This window comes from Benincasa hispida, chromosome 2, assembly GCF_027475165.1.
Source record: "Benincasa hispida cultivar pf3 chromosome 2, pf3_genome.v1.1, whole genome shotgun sequence".
NCBI classification, from domain to species: Eukaryota; Viridiplantae; Streptophyta; class Magnoliopsida; order Cucurbitales; family Cucurbitaceae; genus Benincasa; species Benincasa hispida.
Genome location: NC_143479.1, coordinates 1,610,555 through 1,628,400, shown reverse-complemented (window position 1 = coordinate 1,628,400; position 17,846 = coordinate 1,610,555).

The following is a 17,846-nucleotide window of genomic DNA, read 5'->3' as shown; positions in this document are numbered from 1 at the left end:
AAGGGTTAAATCATTCCGTCTAAATCTTCGTCCCTATCAGATCCCTATGGTATCCGACAATATTTTCTAGTCTCTCAGTCTTTCATGCTTCTCTTTCAGGTCCTCCTCTCTTTCCTCCTGATAGCCTCGTTGATCTTTTTCCTTCGTCTGTCTCTTCTTGTGATACTGAGTTTGAACAATCTACGTTCATCTTTATTGATCCTAACCCAGTACTTGTCGCAACTGTGGAGTTTGAACCTCCTCCTGACCCTGCTCATTCTGTTTGACACTTCACTCTGGTAAAGGCACTTCCTACTTATCTTCAGGATTTTCACTATTTTTCCACTATCGGTTCCTTGGTTGAACCTACCTCTTTTCATGAGGCGAATGCTAACCTATTGTTGCAGCAAACTATGAGTGATGAACTTCAGGCCTTAGACGAGATGCACACGTGGGACTATGTTGACTTGCCTTCTGGTAAGAAACTCATTGGCTTGTAGTAGGTATACAAGATCAAGACTCGTTCTGATGGTTCTATTGAGCGTTATAAAGCTCGGTTGGTGGCAAAAGGCTACTCTCAAGAATATGGGATTGATTATGAAGAAACCTTTGCACCTGTGGCTTGGATGATATCCGTTTGGAGCTTTTTAGCCATTGCTGCAGGCAAACAATGACAACTTTTTCAGATAGATGTTAAAAATGTCTTCCTCAATGGAGCCTTATCTGAGGAAGTCTATATGCAACCACCCCTAGTATCTCTCCTCCTCCTCAGAAGATGTGTCTCCTTCGTCGAGCGTTATATCGGTTGAAGCAAGCCCCGCGGGCTTGGTTTGCAACCTTCAGTTCCGCCATTATTCAACTTGGATTTACGTCTAGTTCTCATGATACAACACCTTTTACGCGTCAGACGGAGCGTGGTATTGTTCTTCTTCTTTTGTATGTTGATGATATGATTATTACTGAAGATGATCCCTAGGCTATTTTTGATTTGCAATACTACCTTGGCGAGCACTTTGAAATGAAGGATTTGGGTTCCTTTAGTTACTTCCTTGGTCTTGAAGTATCGATGAGCTTTGATGGTTACTCCTTGTCTCAAGCAAAATATGCTTCGGACTTATTGGTTCGTTCCAGGATTACTGACTCTGCTACAACTCCAACACCACTTGACCCGAATATTCGCCAGACTCCGTTTGATGGTGTTCCTCTCGAAGATTCTAGTCTCTATCGTCAACTTTTTGGTAGTCTTATTTATCTAACGATCACTCTTCCCGACATTGCATATGCTATTCACATTGTAAGTCAGTTCATAGTTTCCCCTCGAACCATTCACTTTACTATTGTTCTTCAGATTCTTCGCTATATCAAGGGGACTCTGGGACATGATCTTTAGTTCTCAACCTAGTCATCCCTGACTTTATCTGGCTACTCTGATGCTGATTGGGTTGGTGATCCTACTGACCGGCGTTCTACCATCGGTTACTGTTTCTATCTTGGTGACTCTCTTATATCTTGACGAAGTAAGAAACAAAGTGTTGTCTCTCGATCCAGTATGGAGTCTGAATACCACACCCTAGCCGATGCTATGTTAGAGTTGTTGTGGCTTCGCTGGCTTCTTGCTGATATGGGAGTTTCAGCTATGTGCCACTATCCTTCACTGTGACAATCGTAGTGCCATCCATATTGCACATAATGATGTTATTCATGAGCTGACCAAGCATATCGATAATGACTATCATTTTGTTCGACATCATCTCCAGAGTAACACTCTTCTTTTATGAGCTGTTTCTACTTATGAACAACTTGCTGATATTTTCACGAAAGCCTTGTTCCTCGCTGCTTAACAAACTTAAGTTGGTTCCTACCTTACCACCTTGATTTTGAGGGAGAGTGTAAATATATATATTCAGTCTTTATTGTTAAAGTTATTGTAGGACTTATTAGAGTTTTTTGTAGGATTAGTTTTTCTAGAGCCTATTTTTGGTTCCTCAATTTTGTATTTATACCTCACAATTCCTTGTATAAGTTGTATCAGAGAATTACATTTTCTTCAAAGAGATTCAAGTAAATTCAAAGCCTACCAAATAGGGTCAAAATTAGATGGGATGTGTTGATTGAAAATAAGAAGATTGCATCCCTGCCAAATTGAGTAAGTAATGAGCAAGAATATTTTGATTTCCAGCTGGGACAAAAACCTCATCGGCCATGCAAAAGAGAGGTGGAACATTAAAGTAGTGTTAGGTAATGACCCACATACACCTTAGGCTCAAGGCTCACAAAGACACATGGGGAGTTTCATTTTTCATTTGGGGTCAAGCACAAAAATGCCTAAATTTAGAAGGTTGAATTTCAAAAATACCTAAAACAAAAATTTATAGCAAAAATGCCTAAACCGACATTTTAGAAAAATTTCTTAGTTTCCATAAGACAAAACTACCCGTACTTTCAAATTTTGGTTTTTAAATAACATCCAACCAAGTAACCCAATCCCTACAATTAAGGATACCTACTGAATAAACTACAATTGAATATAAAATAATCATTATGTAAACGAAAATAATAACAAATGCAAAAATACAAATTTTCAAATTTTCACAATGAATCCACAATCACATAATCATCATTCGAGTCAACAACCCTACTAATGTCATAAATGTTGGTGTTTCAAAATGTGGATATAAAAACTCTAATTAACATAAACTGTAACTTATGTGTGGGGAAGTACTGAATGACTCAAAATAATGATAAGTTGAATGAAAACTTTAAAACTTGATGTAACTACTTTGTATAAGGTCATAAAACGGAAAACCCTCAACTTTTAGTCATAGAAAAGTATTTAAAACTATTTTACATATACATCTTTTATGTAGCGTAAGTCTCAAAAGAAAAAATGTTGTAAATATAATTATTTATGTGGTATATAAGTGATCGGAAAACTCAAAAGTAAACAAATACACCCCAACTGTTCAATGAATTTGATGGTAAAAGTGAAAATAAGTGCACAAGGTTATTTAAGTGAGCTCCTATAACTAGGTACATCACTAAAGATACTAGATAATGTAAGTGTAAGTATATACCCTAACTTTTGGTCTCATGGAATATACACCAATAACTAAGTACACCCAAGGATCCATATAATATATATGCAAGTATATACCCAAACTCCCTCCCTTGCGAAACGTTAGACATTTAGCATTGAGGAAAAAATGTAAAGAATTGGAACCCTAAACATAAAAGTAATCAAAACCACCAACATCCTTTGTATGTTAAGTGTATTAAAAAAAAAAAAAAAGCACAGATGAATAGAAATAATTACCTGCAACCATTAAATGAAAATTTATGAAAATCTCCCATTGTCTAAGACATATACACTATAAAAAAAGTATTGGGTGTCTTATTCTTCTTCTTCATCTTCGTGCGCTCCTATATCTCCCCCAACTCTTTTCTCTGATGATCTTTATCTACATTTTTACATCCTACCTAAAGTGTCTTTATCTTCATCTACTGACTGGAATCATAAAATGAAAGTATTTTTGTCTCCATGATACTTTTGATTGAGATGTTTGGTTTATCAACGATTTGGAAGTTGCGACTTTAGTTGTTGATGAATTTTGGATTCTAGATTTGAAGAAAAAAATTGTTTTTCTCGTATAACTTCAATTTCAAAAAAGAAAAATTGTATTTAAAATCTTAACTGCCCACCAATATTTTAAGGATTTTGTTGAAGGTTGGGAAATTAAAATTGGAAATATTGAAAAAAAATCGTGTAATGCAACTAAATATAGAAAATATCTTTTAGATTTAAAAATTATTAAATGTATTTACAAGTAAATATAATTTATATATTAAAAAAATAATAATCTAATCACTATAAATTTGTTAAGAGTAGCTAAAATATAGAAGGTGGCTTTTAAATTTAAAAACTGTTAACTATATTTACAAGTAAATCTGAGTGATTTTCAAAAATCAGAATTTTATGATTATCTTATGATTAAACATCGTTAAATGAAACTAAAATATAGAAAACGACGATAGGAGATTATAAAAAACACATGTTCATATAAATGAGGTAGATATGAGTGAAGTGCTAGGAACTCACAGCTCAAATTGTAGATAGTTGATGAAACATATTAGGAAATAGTGAGAGACATGGAGTCAAACTAATATCTTAAAATCAAAATTATCAATTTTAATATTTGTCCATTGTTGGGATTGGTATCCTAATTCTCCCGGAGCCTTGTAGTTTGTAAACTGTACACATTATTATGAATAAAATAAGAGTTATTTTATTTGACATTTACTTATATCTAATAAACAAAGTTCTATGGTTATTGTATGAAAACTTAAGCACGTATATGAGAAATACAAGTGGATCATGCCTTAAGTGATAACCTAAAAAGATCTGTAATATAAGGATTAAGAAGGGATACCTGATCCTGGGGACACTATGAATATGATCTGCTTTGTAGAGGCTTACAAGTGTTGTGAACTACTACAGATGGTTGATCCTGACCATTCATGTGGAGACATGAGAGTAGGGGTGTCCTATACAAAGAGTTTGTATAAGACCGGACCACAAGATGAATAGTCTCTTTATATAACGCCGTTGATACTTGAGACTTACATCTCACCTAAACGACCATAGGTGACATGACCTTAATCTTGAGTGTTTTGGGAACTCCAGTCCTTTGATTAGTATGGGTGAGAGTGGTCAGATTGCCAACTCAACATGCCTACCTTTTTAGGGATTTGTCTGATTTAGGAACTAGGAACTCAGTTACACAAGATGGAATTTACTCATTCCCCGAAGTAAGGGTAAGTTGATAGATTACTTCCTTAAGGGTTGATTTCGGATCTTGAACATAGTGGCTATAATTTCTTTTTGGAAAAGAGGACTCAGTCATAGTAGGACTATGACTTATGTTCATTAGAGGGATCAGTGGTACTTAAAGAGTTAGACGTAACTACAGGGCCATAACGGTATATTGGCCCAACTGTACTTACGAGCGATCTATAAAGGGTTATCTCACTGTTGATTGATTGATATGGACACAAAATATACCTGTTGTAAGGAGAGTGCAACTATTGGTCTTTAGTGGAGTGCCCAACAATTAATGGATGGTGGATCCCGTGACCAAAGAGCTTAGTCAGTTATTCATGTACCGTTGAAGCTTCAAGCTATAGGTCCATAAGGTCCCCTTGGTAGCTCAATGGATTCAAGTTGAGAATCAATTCTTGGTGTTGATTTGAAATGTTCAAATTGATAAGAGAAAATTCGATTATATATGATATAATCGGTGTGATGTATGAGATACATCAAGTGGAGGATTAATGTAAATATGATTTACATTAAGTACCATAGAATAGAAAAAGAACTATGATTTATATGTTTCATGAGATAAAATATTAAAACTATAAGCTATAAGTATAATATGGTAAGTTGGTTATTATATATATTTATAATAATATTAATTATTAGATAATTATCTCTTTTTCTCTAATAACTAATTGAGTGAGAGGTTATTGGTAACCGTGAGATAAAAAGGAAAAATGTTTTCCTAAATTTAGAAGAGTTGCATAATTCGAAAAGTACTCACGGATTGCTATCAAGTGAAATTGTTTCACTAAACGATAGCTGATAGAGAGACTAAATGATCGTGGAGTGTTACTATACGATAGTTTACCCAGCTGGTCGTAGCTAAACGATCGCAGGGCATTGTCTATACGATTGACTGCCTTCTTCTACACGATTGAGCATTCGTCTATACGATAGACACTTCTTATCTCCCACTCGCTCAATCGTCTACACGATTTTTGTTCTTCCGGTCTCTGTCTCTAATCAAGTGCATACAGAGCCCACACTTATGGATTCTCACATTGAGAATACCAAGGTAAACATGTGGTGGTGTCCTCACTCAACTCGACTAAGTTTGAGGTTTTGGAGGCCATTCGTTATGTGTTTGCATTGCTCGTGTGGTGTTCACTGTTGATCGTGTTGTGTTGCAGTCATTGTGTTCGAGCATTCATGTATTGCTATCTTGGACGCTTGGAGTTCTTGATCAAGAGAGTTTGAAGAATAAGTCTTCAAAGGTATGTATACTTTATCCCTTGATCTCATTGTAAAGCATGCTATAATTTCGTACTATGCATGACCTGTTAGTTTCCGTTTCTTGACTGTAATTGTTAGTGTTAAATGTTGAATGGAGTTTGGAATGATCATTCCGCTGCTCATGGAAATCCTCATGTTTGATTTCCTTCAATTGGTATCAGAGCCAGGTTGTTCTGATATTCCAAATTTTACTTATGTTTTGAACTTCTTTTACAGTCGTGGTGGGTTTTCTACATTGAGTTTAAATGTTAAATACGTTTGTGGATGATGTTGATGAATATTTACAAGTTAATTACCTTTTTTAAAGCTTTCTTTTGATTACAAAGTGTTAATTTGTAAGGGCCCCTGTGTTTTGAGGCATAATTAACATGCAATCGAGTCTGTAATTCAAAGTGTTTGAGTTTGTTGAGTCGTTTGTGATGAAGTTTCGAAGCATGGAGATGCAGTTTTCAGCTAGGAAGAAGACCAAGGGTTGGTCATATCATGTAGCGTAAGGTAAACGATCGTTGGGATTTGGCTAAATGACCATGTAGATTTTTCTACGCGATCATGTAGTATTTGCTAATGATCATTTAGCTAATGCTAAACGATAGGGTAAAGTGTTTACTCTATCGCATAGTGTTGGTTGCCTGATCGCGTAGATGCTAGAGGTAAACGATTGAGAGGGAGCATATGATGCTCATCGTTTAATAAAAGGCATGTGCACTAAACGATCGTGTAGTTAGCATGCCTCATCACATAGTCACTGACTACACAATCACGCGATATGTGATACTTTGGTGCTCGCTCAGCGATTGTTTAGACAATTGTGCTTCACCACATCGTTGTCATTTAGACAATCGTTTAAGGCTTGCATTATACATTGCCCACTGCACGATCGCGTCCTCATGCTTCATCGCATAGTAAAAGATACACGATCATTTAGCTCTGGAACCGTTGGTAAACGATTGAGTAAAGCATTTACTTTTTCATGTAGGCGATCACTCGGAGTTTGGTACACGATCAGTGGAGACGCATTGTTTCGCCTGGATGGTTCAAGACCCAGTTCGCCTGTTTGAACCGGAGACTCTTTGCAATTTGTAATAGTTAGTTTTGGTTTTGAGGGTTTGAGGCAAATTATCTCGGTTAATCAACTTTTGTTTAATATACATGAGATGTATGTGGTTTATATGGCATATTATATGACATATAGATTTGAAACCCACCTTAGGTTGTGCAATTATTCATGCACCATGTATTATAAGTGTTATAATATAGCATGATGAAATTACAAGAGAGCATGGGCATGCATCATGAAATATAAAAGTTATATTTATGCATGCAGTAAGCATATTCATACATCATCTTATATTATAAGCGTTATAATATAAGGGTGAATGGAAGCATGTGTGCTTGGTTCGTTGCTTATTTGTATAAGTGTTATATAAAAGTAGCAACGAGTGAATAATACATGGAGCATGACACTTAGGCTAAATTGTAAAAGTTATGAATGCCTTATATGTGTTTGCTTTGCGTTATGCGTTTTGGTTGTTTCTGTTATAAGTGTATAATAGAAATTAGAACTAAAATCGATAAGAAAGAGTTGCATGCGGACTTAGGCAAACTCATGTTTTAAAAGTGTTTTAAAATTGGATTGAGATAGACCTAAGTGTAAGGTTCTAATGGGATTAGTAACCTATTTTAATCTTTTTAAATCAGTTTAATAAGATTAAATTGATTGGTATAAAAGATTAAAATTGTATTAAATTTATCTATAAGGGACCTTTTGTCTAAGGTGGGTTCTGTCTAGGTTGGGGTACTTAAGCTGACGAAAACTGAACACCTCTACCTGGGAACCTACTTGGAAAGGTGAATTAGATAGATTTTCTACAAACATGCGACAGTTAGTCAAAGACTCCGTTAAAGAGTTTAATGGATAATGATCAAAAGTTGTTCAACTATCCAAGGTAAATGTTACTCTTGGGAAAACCTAAAAAGTCACTTAGTTAAAATCCTTATCCGTGTTTTTTTTCTAAGTAAACTAAACCCTAGGTTATAAAATACTCAGTGGGAGGAAGAGATATATATGATATGTCAACGATTCCACTCACGTTTCTCCCTGAATGTTCATGCCGTGAGATTCATGCTTGGCCTCGTGGTGCCCTGGGAGCATCCCCCTTCGGATGGTGTTTGCATGAGTCAATATTAAGGTGGACGGAGAGAGTGTTTATAGTAAGTGGGTGAAGGGTGTGTATCAACACGTCCTGCGGTCTCCTTCATTGGTTCACACCGTGAGATCATTCTTGCATTCCCTCGTGGCACCGTGGGAGCGTCTTCCTTCTGATGGGCTTTGTGCAGTTGGTGAATATCAAGGTGAACTCCAGAAATGGATAGGATCACTTTAGTTTTTGCCCCAATCGGATTTTTCCCTTCAAATTGGCTATTTGGGGCGGAACTCTAGGGCCTAAAATGATGGGTCACACTTACGAAAAATTGTTAAGTAAGTTAATGATTTCTTGACCAAATTAATGATGGCTAGTTGTTATAGGAACAAGAGTTGTTCTGGTATTATTAGCTAGTTGAGAATGTCTCAATTTAGAGGAGGGATAAATTGACCACCCTTTGGCAGCTTTTTTCCTAAACCTTTGAAGCCTCATTGCGAAACTAGATATCACACGGGGTTCATGTTAGTTTTGTTAAACCGTATTGGATGTTGTATGTTTTTTCAACGAGTATTTGCTAAAACCTAACGTAGGTCAATGTATTTTTTTTTGTTTTTAGTAACATGTTTTATTTTTCGTTAAATGCCTCTAGTTTGATCGATTACATATAGTGGAATGAGTCCGTTAAAACGTATTTCGTGGTAATCGGCCTCGAATATTTCATGGTTGAGGAGTGTCCTCAAGTCTCGAACCTTGATGTACCGTAAAGTGTTTGTAATGCATATGAGGTGTGGATGAAGGCTAATTCATTGGCCCAACTTCACATTTTGGCTAGCATACCTGATGCTTTGGCCAAAAGGGTTGAGAACATGGTCATTGCACGTGAGATCCCGGACTTGTTGCAAGATTTGTTTGAACGTCAGTTCTTACTTTTTGAGCACAGAGGGATGGATGAAAAAATCAGTAGTGTCAGTTCCCAAGTTAAACTCCAGAAAGAGAAAACAAGTGTTGCTAACTCTGTTAAAGTTCATCGACGAAAAGTGTTCTCTGAAATGGAACTTGGAGCTTATTTAAGTGTTCTGATGCTGATCCCACTACTCTCCAAAAGAGGAGGATGTCTAAAGACAGTAAATATGATTTATTGGTCTTGGAGACGTGTTTGGTAGAGAATGATGATTCTGTCTGGATCCTTGATTCGGGTGCTACTATTCACGCCAATTCCTCTTATCAAGGATTCAGTTCCTGGAAAACATTACCACAAAGAGAGTTGATTCTTCGAGTCGGTTACTGTTGAGGTTGTTTCAGCTATTTCTTTTGGCAGGTTGAAGTTATTTTTGGACAAGAAACGTTATCTATTATTGGATAATGTTTTCGTAGTTCCTCATATCAAGAGAAACTTAATCTCGGTTTCTTGTCTCATTGAACAAGGCTATATCGTCTCCTTTTCTTAGAGTAAAGTGTTCATTTTCAAGAATGGAATGGAGATTGGTTTTGATTCAATGGAAAATAACTTGTATGTGCTAAGGCCGTTAGTCATAAAAGCCTTGTTTAATACTGAAATTTTCAGTACGGCGACAATAACTAAAAGACCAAAGGTTTCTCTTAAGGAAAATGCCCATCTTTGGCATCTAAGGTTAGGTCACATAAACCTCAATAAGATTGAGCAGTTGGTGAAATGTGGACTTCTAAAGAGTTTAGAAGAAAACTCCTTGCCAGTGTGTGAATCATGCCTCGAAGGCAAGATGACTAAACGACCTTTTACTGGAAAAGATTACAGAGCCAAGGAAGCTTTGAAGCTTGTACATTCATACCTCTGTGGTCCGATGAGTGTTAGGGCTCGAGGTAGGTATGAATATTTCATCACTTTCATAGATGATTATTCAAGGTACGGGTATCTATACCTAATGTAACGTAAGCCTGAAGCCCTTGACAAGTTCAAGGAGTATAAGGCTGACATTGAAAACTTGTTAGGTAAGAAGATAAAAACACTAGGATCTGATCGTGGTGGAGAGTATATGGACCTCCAATTCTATAACTATATGATAGAACATGGAATTACGTCTTAATTCTCAGCCCCAGATACACCTAAGCAAAATGGTGTCTTAGAAAGGAGAAACAGAACCTTGTTGGACATGGTTTGGTCTATGATGAGTTATGCTCATCTTCCAGACTCGTTTTGGGGTTTTTCAGTGGAGACTACATGTTATATTCTGAACAACGTTCCCTCAAAAAGTGTTTCTGAAACACCTTTTGAGCTATGGAGAGATCGTAAAGGTAGTTTATGCCAGTTCAGAATTTGGGGATGTTCGGCCCACGTGCTTGTGACTAACTCGAAGAAGTTGGAATTGCATTCGAAAGTTTTCCTCTTGGTAGGCTACCCTAGGGAAATGAGAGGTGGATACTTCTGTGACCCGAGTGAGAATAAAGTGTTTGTTTCTAAAAATTCCATCTTCTTGGAAGATGACCACATCAGGGATCATAAGCCACGAAGTGAGCTTGTTTTACGTGATACTTCTAGTAAGACTACTGAGGGTTCAACAAGAGTTGTTGAACAGACTGACAGATCAACAAGGGTTTTTGAAGTCTGTGCATCTAGTCAACCATCTCAAGAGTTAAGACTGCCTTGATGTAGTGGGAGGGTTATGAACCCACTGAACACTACATGGGTTTGATTGAAGCCTAGAACATCATTTCTAATGATAGGGTCGAGGATCCATTGTCTTATAAGCAAGTAATGGAGAATGTTGACAAAGATGAGTGGATTAAGACCATGAACTAGGAAATAGAGTCTATATACTTCAATAAAGTCTGGGAACTTATGGATCAACCTGATAGGGTAAAACCTATAGGGTGTAAGTGAATCTACAAGCAAAAACGAGGTGTAGATGGAAAGGTGCAAACTTTTAAGGCTAGACTCATGGCAAAGGGTTATACTCAGGTCGAGGGGGTGGACTATTAGGAAACTTTCTTGCCTACTGTCATACTAAAGTCTATCAGGATACTCCTGTCCATAGCCATATTTTATGATTATGAGATATGGCAAATGGACGTCAAAACTGCCTTTCTTAATGGTAATCTTGAGAAGATCATCTACATGGCTCAGCCAGAGGGGTTCATAGTTCCAAATCAAGAGCAAAAAGTTTGCAAGCTTAATAGGTCCATTTATGGGCTGAAACAAGCGTTTAGATCGTGGAACATTAGATTTGATAGTACGGTCAAGTTGTTTTGCTTTAATCAGAACGTTGATGAGCCTTGTGTTTACAAGAAGATCATCAACAGCTCAGTGACTTTCCTGGTACTGTATGTGGATGATATCCTACTCATTGGAAATGATGTAGGGTTTTTGACTGACATTAAGAAGTGGCTAGCTGCCCAATTCCAAATGAAAGATTTGGGTGATGCGTAGTATGTTCTAGGGATCCAGATCATTCAAGATCGTAAGAACAAGAGGTTAGCCTTATCTCAGGCATCGTACATCGATCAAATGTTGATTAGGTACAGGATGCAGGATTCCAAGAGGGGTTTGTTACCCTTCAGGCATGGAATCGTATTGTCTAAGGATCAGTGTCCTAAGACGCCTCAAGAGATTTAGGAGATGAGACAGATTCCTTATTCTTCAACTGTTGGAAGATTAATGTATGCAATTTTGTATACCAGACTCGATATTTGCTATGTAGTAGGGATTGTCAGTCGTTATCAACCTAATACAGGATTAGATCACTAGACGACAATCAAGACGATCCTCAAGTATTTTCGGAGAACGAGGGACTACATGCTCGTGTATGGAGATAAGGATTTGATTCTTACAGGATACACATATTCTGACTTTTAGACTGATAGAGATTCTCGTAAATCGACATCGGGGTCAGTGTTCACTCTGAATGGATGGGTTGTAGTATGGCGAAGCATCAAGTAAGGATGCATCGTGGACTCCACTGTGGAAGCCGAATATGTAGCCACTTGTGTAGCATCTTAGGAGGCTGTTTGGCTGAGGAAATTCCTTATAGATTTGAAAGTTGTTCCAAATATGGATTTGTCGATCACTTTTTATTGTGATAACAATGGGGTTGTGGAAAATTCAAAGGTGTTGGGGTTGATGCCCTAAAGTCTCGTGTCCTGTAGTTTATAAACAGTTTGTACGAACGCTTGTGTTGTATAATATATGATATTTTACTTGACATCTTGTATTTTGCTCAGTTGCATGTTTTATTTGCTTTACCACAAACCAATAAACTTAAAATCCCTGGTTATCTGTATGTAACTCAAGCATGTATGTGGTGACATACAAGTGAATTATGTCTTGAGTAATAACCAAAATGGTCTGTAGTATATGGATATAGGAGGGAAACCTTATCCTGGTAATGCTACGGATGCGGCCCGCTTTGTGGAATGGTCACAAGTGTTGTGACTTGTCACAGACGGTCTGATTCTGATCATTCATGTTGGGGACATGCGAGCGGGGGCGTCCTATACAGAGAGTTTGTATAAGACCAGACCACGAAGTGTTAACATCTCGCTATATAATATCGTTCATGATAGAGACTTTACTTCACTAGGATGACCAAAGGTAACATGACCTCAATCCTGAGTGAGTTGGGAACTTCTGTCATTGAGGGCGGTCCTTTGATTTGTATGGGTGCGAGTGGCTAGGTCGCCGATTCAAACCTACCATTTTGAGGATTCGCCTGATTTGGGAGTTGGGAACTTAGCTACACAAGATGGAATTCACTCCTTCCCCGAGCAGGGGTAAGTAGATAGATAACTCCCTTAAGGGCTAATTCTGGGACTTGAACGATGTGGTGCCACACACATTTTCTTAGCCTGAGAGGTGTTCACACATAGTTGGACTATGTTGTATTGTTCATTAGAGAAATCAGTGGTACTTAAGGAGTGAGATGTAACTACATGGGCGAAATGGTAATTTGGCCCAGCTGTACTTACGAGCATCTGTGAAGGGTCATCGTACTCATAATTAGTTATATCCGATCAACACAGAAATATATCTGTGGTAAGAAGAGTTCAGTTATTGGTCTTTAGTGGAATGTCTAATAGTTAACAGATGGTAGATCTCGTGGCTAAAGAGTTTAGTCAACTATTCACGTACCATTGGAGCTTTGAGCCACAGGTCCATTAGATTCCCTGGGTAGCTTGGACAAAGTTGAGAATCAGTGTTTGGGTTAATTTGAAATGTTAAATTGATAAGAGGAAGTTCGATTATATATGATATAATTGGATTGGTTAATTATATATGATATAATTGACTAAATGTATGAGATACATTATTTTGGAGGAAATTAGATATAAACATGTTTAATATCAAGTAGAGGAGAAATTACTATAGTAGATATATGATATCAAACTATAGGGTAAAAATATAATATGATTATATTTATTAATAATTTAATTGTGATAATTAACCTAAAATCTCTCTCGGACGTGCGTTAGTGGGAAATTAGCGTCGCTTAATGTAACCGAAGAATAAAAATGAAATTTTGTTTCATTTTGAAGGGTTCGGAAAAAGATCGGAAGGTTTTGCATTGGTGTGGAAACGTAAACGATAGCTTAAAGTCGAGAGCCTATACTATAGTGACTCAGCGCCTAAATGATCGCATACCTCGCGCCTAAACGATCGCTTACCTAATGCCTAAACGATCGCACACTAGTTCCTAAATGATCGGTTAGCTTTTCTAAACGATCGTATAGTGTGTCATGTTTGCTAAACGATCGCTTACCTATTTCTAAATTATCGTTCAGTAAAATCTACACGATCGTGTAGTTTCTTCTAAGCGATAAGCATCTAGCTATGCGATAGTTTCTCATTCTCTCCCACTTACTTATCGTCTACACGATCAGTTCTTCCTCTTACCTCTAATAAACTCACTAAAGACCACGCTCTAGGTTCTCACTCCGAGAATACCTAGGGCTCTTTACTGGAGGTGTCGTCCTCGCTACGTTCGTTTATTTGCGGTTGTTCGTGCTGTTGTAGCCGACGCATCTGCTGGCCGTTTGTTGATCGGGTTGAGGTCTTCCGCTGCATTGAGTTCCATAGCTTAAAGAGCGTCTTCAACTGTTCCGCTGCATAGAGGCAAGCATATCGAAAAAAAATATCATTTGATCAGGGAGATTGTGCATCACGATGATGTGAAGATCGCGTCGGAGCATAACGTTACTGATCCGTTTACAAAGGCTCTCATGGCTAAGTGTTCGAGGGTCATCTGGAAAGTCTGGGTCTACAGGACATGCGGCATTTTGTCTAGGGCAAGTGGGAGATGATACTGGGTTATAGAGTATCCCTAGTTTATTGTATATTGTACTTGTATTTTTCATGTATTGTACATTAGTCTCTTGAGGCATTAGAACAAGTGGGAGATTGTTGGGATTGGTGACCTAATTCTCCCGGAGTCTCGTAGTTTGTAAATTGTACACATTGTTATGAATAAAATAAAATTTAGTTTATTTGGCATTTACTCATATCCAATAAACAAAGCTCCATGGTTATTGTATGAAAACTTTAGCATGTATATGAGATATACAAGTGGATCATGGCTTAAGTGATAACCTAAAAAGGTCTGTAGTATAAGGATTAAGGAGGGATACCTGATCCTGGTGACACTACGGATACGACTCGCTTTGTAGAGGTTTACAAGTGTTGTGAACCACTACAGATGGTTGATCCTAACTATTCATGTGGAGACATGAGAGTAGAGGTGTCCTATACAAATAGTTTGTATAAGACCGAACTATGAGATGAATAGTCTCTTTATATAACGCCGTTGATACTTGAGACTTACATTTCACCTAAACGACCATAGATGACATGACCTCAATCTTGAGTGTTTTGGGAACTTCTGCTTTTGAGGGCGGTTCTTTTATTAGTATGGGTGAGAGTGGCCAGATTGCCAACTCAACATGCCTACCTTTTATGAGATTTGTCTGATTTAGGAGTTGGGAACTCAGTTACACAAGATGAAATTAACTCATTCCTCAAAGTAGGGGTAAGTAGATAAATTGCTCCCTTAAGGGCCGATTCTATGTCTTGAACATAATGGCCACAACTTCTTTTTGGAAGAGAGGACTCAGTCATAGTAGGACTATGACTTATGTTCATTAGAGGGATCAGTAGTACATAAAGAGTTAGATGTAACTACAGAACCATAACGATATATTGGCCCAGGCTTACTTACGAGCGATCTGTGAAGGGTGATCTCACTGTTGATTGGTTGATATGGACACAAAATATATCTGTAGTAAAAAGAGTGCAACTATTAGTCTTTAGTGGAGTGCCCGGTAGTTAACGAATGGTGGATCCCGTGACTAAAGAGTTTAATCAGTTATTCACGTACCGTTGGAGCTTCAAGCTATAGGTCCATAAGGTCCCCTTGGTAGCTCAATGGATTCTAGTTGAGAATCGGTTCTTGTTGTTGATTTGAAATGTTCAAATTGACAAGAGAAAATTCTATTATATATGATATAATCAGTGTGATGTATGAGATACATCAAGTGGAGGATTAATGTAAATAGGATTTACATTAAGTACCATAAAATAGAAAAACAGCTATGCTTTATATGTTTCATGAGGTGAAATATTAAAACTATAGGTTATAAATATAATATGATAAGTTGGTTATCATATATATTTATAATAACATTAATTATTGGATAATTATCTCTTTTTCTCTAATAACCAATTGAATGGGAGGTTATTGGTGGTTTTATGGTAACCGTGAGATAAAAAGGAAAAATATTTTCCTAAGTTTAGACGAGTTTCTTAATTCGAAAAGTACTCACGATTACTATCAAGTGAAATTGTTTCACTAAACGATAGCTGATAGAGAGACTAAACAATTGTAGAGTGTTACTATACAATAGTTCACTCATCTGGTCGTAGCTAAACGATCGTAAGGTATTGTCTATATGATAGGCTGCCTTTTTCTACACGATTGAGCAGTCGTCTATACGATAGACCCTTCTCATCTCCCACTCGCTCAATCGTCTACACGATTGTTGTTCCTCCGGTTTCTACCTCTAACCAAGTCCATATACAGCCCACACTTTTGGATTCTCACACCAAGAATACTAAGGTAACTATTGTGGTGGTATTCTCACTCAACTCGACTGAGTTCGAGATTTTGGAGGCCATTCGTTATGTGTTTGCGTTGCTCCTGTGGTGTTTGTTATTGATCGTGCTATGTTGTGGTCGTTGTGTTCGAATGTTCATGTATTATTGTCTTGGATGCTTGGAGTTCGTGATCAAAGAAGTTTGAAGAATGAGTTTTCAAAGGTATGTATAGTTTATCCTTAATCTCACTGTAAAGCATGTTGTAATTTCTTATTGTGCATGACCTGTTAGTTTCCGTTTCTTGACTATAATTGTTAGTGTTCAATATTGAATGGAATTTGGAACGATCAGTCCGCTGCTCATGGAAATCCTTATATCTGATTTCCTTCACCAATAATATCAGCATATACATGAAATGGAAAACCCAAAATATATACAAAGCAAAATCTAAACAAATACACCAAATCTCTTATTTTTTTTCTATTCCAATAAATTACTAATTTCAAAGCACAAAATAGCAATAAAATAGAAAAGAAAAATAAATAAAATCACATGTAACAAAAATTTTTCAACTACCTCCTAGATATAATAGGGATGACATGCTTGTAGTTGACATATATACCAGGAATATAATAGCAAAAAAAAAAAAAAAAAAAAAATCTTTCACACTCCTATTTAAAAATTGATAAGGCATTTTTGTAGTATTGAAGACAAAGTAGGCATTTTTCAACCTTGAGTTTTTAAATAGACATTTCTGAAGGAAATCAAACACGAGGATTTCCATGAGCAGCGGAATAGATCATTCCAAATTACAATCATGTATGAACATTACAATTATAGTCGTGAACAAAAACATACAATTATGCAATCAATATAGAAATTACAGCATGAAACTACAAATGATCAAGAAGAGAAATCTCTACACACATTTGTAGACTCGTCTCCACGCTCCTTGATCACGAACGCTCGAACACAGCAACCTCGAATGCTTAAACAACATGACCACTACACAACACAAACATCGCGCACTCGACCTCTGCGATCGCCTCGATCATGAACACCCCAACAACACGAACGACCTCCACAGAACCTCGACGGTGTCGAGTTGAGTATGACACCACCAAGAAGGCTACCTTGGTATTCTCGGTGTGAGAATCCAGAGGGTAGGCTCTGTGTGGACTTGGTATAAGGCAGAAGAATAGAGGAAACAACAATCGTGTAAACGATTGGGCAAGTGGGAGATGACTGAATCTATCGTATAGGTTGATGCCCAATGTTTAGCGAAAGCTAAGCAATTGTTTAGCTCATCGCTTAGTTCCGTGTCTATCGCTTACAAAACACTACACGATCGTCTAGCTCGCTCAAGTTGTTGCTTAGTAAATCGTATTTACTTGACAACTACTTTTCCGAGAGAAAATTCACCAATTCAATATTTGCAAAACTTACTAAAATTAGGAAAACAATTTTTCTTTTATCTCACGGTTACCATGAACCACCAATAATCTCCCACTCAATTGGTTATTAGAGAAAAAGATTTATTTATTCAATAATTAATATTATT